Raw genomic sequence first — 6,388 nt, forward strand, 5'->3', positions numbered from 1 at the left:
TAAAAACAACATGTGTGTATGCATAGTAGCGAATAGCTGCTCATACCTGTATGTCCAAATCAAGGATCAGTGATGGCTTCTAGTCTAGACCCTTTTTTCTTTTTGCTCCTTTGGTGCGAAAGCATTGCTTTCACCCTCCTGTACTTCTTAACCCTTTCAAAACACAGATGTAGTTTCTTTCTTGTCATAATACTCACAACAAAGAGAAACTTTTGCGTTGCTTGGAGTGATGGAAAGGTCATGCCTACTTAACTAACGATCTTGGAGTGCTTCCAACTTCTGACGATCTTGGAGTGGGCCCTGTGCTTTCAAAGACATCTAATTAAGCATCAGACAACCGTGGAATGAGCTTGCACCCCATCCTCTGAGCAACAAAGCGGGGAGAACTTAAGGAACTATGTGATTTGGTCACCTGTTTCATCTCTTGCTTTATTTTACTAAATTCTTCTTCAAGTTCTCCAACTCTAGACCTCATGTTTTCCATGTCCAACTTTAAAACCTAGTTTTCACGCACCACTGATACCCATCCATCTCTCTGTATAATCTGACTTACCATGTCAGTAGGGATGTTCGTAGGATCTGTAGAAGCAATAACTGCATCTAAGACATGAAGACAGCCTGCTAGAGCTATTCTCAAGTGCAATTGCTCAAAGAACAGGACTTGAAGAATAACTCTAAATGGCAACCCTTCGTTTTGAGAAGCATGTGCACAAGCATCAATAGATAACTTCTGGAAGTCAATGATATTGCAAAGTTGCTCCTTCTCTTTCTCCTACAACCAAGGGTGTCCTTGCACAAAGCCAGTAATTCTGGTAAATCCAACAACACAATTTTCTTTGGCTAATTACGCTCCGTTTGTTTCGAAAAAAAAATATTTTCCACCGAAAAACTTTTTTTAGTACTTGAAAATAATGGGTGGATGGTGGTGGTGGAAGTGATGGTCATGGTCATGGTGGAGGTAGTGGCATTAATAAGATTTTAGTCAGGATGGAAAATAGTTTCCTTCCAAATAGGTTTCCTTTCTGTTGACCATGAAAACATTTTCCATAGACTTTTGTTTTTCGTTATACCAAATGCTAGAAAACCAATCAAAGCGTTAATCCAGAAAAGCTTTACCAAAGTTTGGTCAATAAACACCAAAAAATGTGCATTCATGAATTGCTAGGTGTAACAAGGCCGACAACTCAAGAAAACCAACAAAAGGCTAGCCGCATTACACACTAAACAACAAATGTGAAGACCAAAATACATCAAAGAAGAAAAACAACAAAAAAAGGTTGCCTAGGTTGTGTTATCAAAAGACAATCAACATTAAAGCACCAAACCAAGATTTTATTGGAGACTATCTATGATCCAACGATAGTCTTGAGTTGAGTAAACCAAGTGAACCGAATTGGGTCAGCTTTTGGGGCAAGTCTACTTCTCCGAATATGTCTTGTCTACCATTTTCAATTAAGCAAAGACTACAATGATCAAAAAAGAAATAAGATTATGTGGGCAGTATTTAAACCAATTCATCCACTATAAGGAGTTATAAAATGAAAAAGGTCATGAATGAAAATAAATAAATAAATAAACCATCTAAACACTACCTAGTCGATGCTTGGTACGAAGCAAGTAAGTCGATTCAAACCTTGAAATATATATTAAGTGCTATATCATGCAAAGATCTTGAAAACTCTGGAATGGCCTCTGCAAGTGTACTCTTTCCAGGTTTCAAGTTCACATCAAAAGCAACCTCAGTGTGGACAACCCATTTTTGATCGCCCGCAAGGCTCGAGCGCTTTACTCGGAACACTCAATGATGAAAGTGGTATTGTGTGTGGTTCGAGGTCTCAACGAAGGAGTCTTGTTCAAGCTTCTGCACAACCCCAAACCTTCCATATTCCCATTGATACACCTTGTACCACCTTGTGTTAAGGCTGAAACAGAAAAAATAGGGAAATTCATTGAAGCCCGACCGTGCCTCGTTAAGGACCGGCCGTGCTTCAATAGCAAGAAACATTGTTATGGGCAAGAGGCTGCCAGTTGTCCATTTTGAAGATATTTATCACCTTTTGTGCTCAAATTCTATAAATACGACCATATACCTCTGTTTTAGGGGTTAAACAATTGAGAAAAAGCCTATACACATAAAGAGAGCTCCTTCTTACATTGCAAGCTACCTTTGAGTTAACCTACCAACCTTGTATCATCTATATACACCACACACGATCTTGACTCATCATCTTAGAGCCTTGGTTGACCCTTGAGAAGCATAATTCAGGCTTGAGAGTGTATCAAGAGTGAGTTTGATCATCAACCAAAGCTTACTCTATTTTGAGAGGTATAAGCTTGTAACTTTTGTTCTTGCTTTTGCTTACTTCATTTTTACCTGTTTCTTACATTCTTAGGCTGTTTTGTATCCATTTTAAGTGTTGAAACTTGGGTTTGGATAAGCTACCAAAGGTGGTAAGGTTAACACCCTTACTTGCACCTACTTTTGTAGCTCAACCGTTGGTTTTCTTTTACACTCTATTTCTTTGATTTTTGAACTAATTTTTAGAGTTGAACTAAGACCAAAAAACATGGTTTAAAGTCATGAAATTGAAGGGGTTGGCCACCCCTCCTTATTTTTGCTTACATAGCTTTATTATCTTTACCTTTTGTTTAGCTTTTGAGCTCTTTTCTTACCTTTTTAGCCACTGTTTTTGGCTTATTAGAGATTGTTTTAGGCCTATCCTACTCTATTCAATTGATTCAAGCTTTGATTAGTTCATTTGTTGTAGTATTGGCTTTTGTACGTAGCTTGTATTTTGTTGTTCTTAGCCTTGTCTAACTTTCATAATAATAACCTCATTTTAAAAATCAACTTGCCACTCCTTTCTTTCATTTGAGAGTTGTTTCAATCGGTTGATGGTTATTCAACACATGAAATAGAGATTCACGCTTAATGGCTTAATCTCTATGGAGATTCATTGTCAACGTCGTAATCTCTCTTTCATGTTAAGAATTACTTCATGTTTGATGCTTCTCTCCTTTTAGAGGATTTAATCATCACTTCAGACAATAGGACTAAAGAATGGAAATGACTAAAAGAATTGGTTTAAAAGCAACCAATACACATAAAGAAAATAAGTCATATTAATTGGGCTTAACCAGACGTTATGCCAAGTTTATCGAGTCAAGAGTGATTATACGCTAATTCATGGCGTTTTGATCATCCTTGAAGCGTCTCTACCTCCTTCTTAGAGTTCACTCTATGACAAGAGGGAGGAGTGGTCATATTCATTGCATTCATTGATTTTTGTCCAAAATTGTGTCCGGAATCATCAAGCAATCAATTGCTCATTGATGGTTTTGGAAACAGTTTTAACCTTCTCTCGAGGCTTTTCCATAATAGAGAAGGGAGGAAGGGACAAACAGAGCTTGAAAAACTCTGTCTGCACTGTTTTCACTTCAAAGCACAAAACAGAGTTTTGCACAAAATTGAGGCACATCCAGCTTCTCTAGGCCTGACCGAGCTTCATTGAGGGCCGGCCGACCCTCAATGTTTGGTCAACAGTGTTTTTTTTTTTTTTTGCAAAAATCAATGGGTAGTGGCTGAGGTGAAACAGAGCAAGCTTAGAGCAGACAAAGTTGTTCTCGAACGTTGAGCATGTACATGCATGCAATTCTTGCGTGACTGCGTTTACATTATGATCATTGTAATTAATTTAATCTAATATTGTTTGTTGTAATTAGTCTCAATAATTTTCAAGTGTTGTAATTATTATCATTGTTCCTTTGTAATTATTGTAGTTAATTAGTTTAAATAGCTAGTTTACTTATCTTGGTTATCTTTGTTGTAATAGCATAGTTAGCTAGTTAATTAGTCTCGCTTATTTATTCATTTAGTTTTGTAATAATTAGTTAAATTCAGACTTTTGGACTTTGATTCGCATCCTCTTGCACGAGAGCAATGTTGTAATAAGTTGTATGTCTTCCAATCCTACGTTTTTTTCCCTTTTACTTACTCACTTATGATGGTTAGTATAGGGCAGCACATTTCATTAGCATTCTCATGTTTTATATCCATTCGTCTTCCATGCATATAAGGTTCAGCTCATCATGCTAACCCGATATCAAATGTTCAAAGTTCGTTACTTGAATACGTGCTCTCTCGCATGTCTTGAATGAAATCATATGCTATGCTCATAGCCGAGCCTATAAAAATACATAATGCATGTGTTGCATTAGTCATATTACATAAGTTAGGAACATGCATATTTTTCTAACTCTTTCACCTATTTTGGCTCGGAGTATTAGGTGAGCTTTTATGTCTTAGCATCTTGCATTGAATGTTTTTGTTGCTATGTTAAGCATGAATACCATGAGGCTAATTGCTTAAATGATATAATTGTTTGAATGCCTGTAGATGAAGGCTAGTTGTTTGAACTGGGATGGTTTGATTAAATGTCCATTTTAAGCCCACTTTTTCAAGTGGCAAATTCACAAAACAATTTCTAAACAAAACATGAGATCAAGTGTACCAATTCTTACAAACTAGTCTATACCTTGTGTGCGCATCACATAGTAAAATAGCTAATAAATTCAAACAAGAGCATATAATGTAAATAAGAAACATATCGTGATTAGTGAAGACTGATCTTTGATCGAGCGAGTGGGTGGCTCAATTCATGACCTTCCCCTTTCATACCTAAGTTCCCGAGCCGAGCCACTTTGGTGATGACGGACTAATGGCCTTTGGCACAAGTCTAGGGTTTCTTACGTTTTCTAAAAAAAAATATTTAGATAGCGACTCTGTAATCTGGCAAAGCAATCCACTTTTGGCATTTGATTCAAACATTGATTTTTCAAAAAGATTTGTCAGATTTGGACTCTTTTTGTGTTTTCATTATTTCACATTGCACTTGTGAAATCAAATTCAGAACCACAAGCGGAGTCCGAACTGTAGGGCTATTCGCCTTCCAAAAGGAGCGCGGAAAGTTGAGGTACACTCAGCTATATAACTATCTATCAACCTTGCTACTTTCTTTAAAGGTCCAAATGATGGTGAAGTTTCTAAGTCAAATGATGCTGGTGAAAATGAAGTTACACTTGGTTCTACAGATGTAAAATGATGAATAATCTGCGTCACACTGTCAGTATTATACAAAGTATCAAAATCTGAATAACTAAGTATCAGCAGACTATCAAGGGTTGCAAGTTCGAGTTGCATCCCTATTCTTTTCGCCAAAGAATCTTGGCACGTGTCGTTACATCTAATATCAAAGCGACACGAAGAAGTCCCAATAGAAAATGGCAAAAAGATTTCCCCTTCTTTTCGGGGAGCAATTTTACAATACTTTCCAAAAGAACCCTCTAATCTGCGGAAGTCGATGTCATGCTGAAACTTGTAACTGTTCTAGTTTTGGTACTTTTGTCCACCCAGCTATCAGCTCAAGCCTGGAAGGTATTTTTTAGTGTAATACATTATAGCACCGGCCAAGTTTTCAGGTCTTATGCCTCTTGCTACCATAGTCTGAATAAGTTTCTGAAACAAATGCACACTGAGATATGAGATGTCTTCAAACCACCAGTTAGATTCAGAGCTTCAAATTCTGGCACCAGTGTTTATTCCGTTCCACAAAATACTTCCTCCAGGACTCTGTAAACTACTATACATCATCATAGGCCATTCAAATAAACTAGGATCCGTATAAACCATCATAGATACAGCACTCATGCATTTGCTAATGATTTGGAACTCCTTGGTTATAAATGGATTTTCAAAAGGAAAATGAAAGTTAATGGCACAATTGACAAGTTCAAATCAAGATTAGTTACTAAGGACTTTAATCAAAAGGAGGTATCAATTATTTTGATACATATGCTCCGGCGACCAAAATTGTCATCGTTCGAGTATTGATTGCCTAAGCCTTAATCTACAAGTTTGAAATCCATCAAACGGATGTTAAGACCACTTTCCTAAATGGAGAGTTAGATGAGGAAATCTACGTGCAACAATCAAAAGGATTTGTTATACAAAGTCAAGAACACAAAGTGTGTAAACTCGTTAAGTCACTATACGGACTGAAACAAGCTCCAAAGTAGTGGCATGAGAAATTTAACAAAGTAATAGTGTCAAATAATTTTAAGATACATGAATCTGATAAGTGTGTGTACAATAAGTTTAGTGGCAATAGAGGTGTAATCATATGCCTGTATGTAAATGACATGCTTATTTTTGGTTCTGACAATGATGTCATTGAAAGTACTAAACATTTCTTGTTGTCTAGCTTTAGTATGAAAGACATGGGCTTAGCTGATGTAATTCTGAGTATTAAGATCAAACAAGAGGACAATAATTTGATTCTTATCAGTCGGACTATATTGAGAAAATTCTTAAGAAATTTAATTAATATAA

General features: G+C 36.6%; 1 pseudogene; it reads right to left on the reverse strand.

Moving 5' to 3' along the window:
• Window positions 1-322: 322 nt before the first annotated feature.
• On the reverse strand, window positions 323-945 carry LOC145807120 (BTB/POZ domain-containing protein At3g44820 pseudogene; annotated as a pseudogene).
• Between the last annotated feature and the right edge of the window lie 5,443 nt (window positions 946-6,388).

Source organism: Camellia sinensis, chromosome 14 (genome assembly GCF_055761805.1).
Source record: "Camellia sinensis isolate YWXY chromosome 14, ASM5576180v1, whole genome shotgun sequence".
Taxonomy (NCBI): Eukaryota; Viridiplantae; Streptophyta; class Magnoliopsida; order Ericales; family Theaceae; genus Camellia; species Camellia sinensis.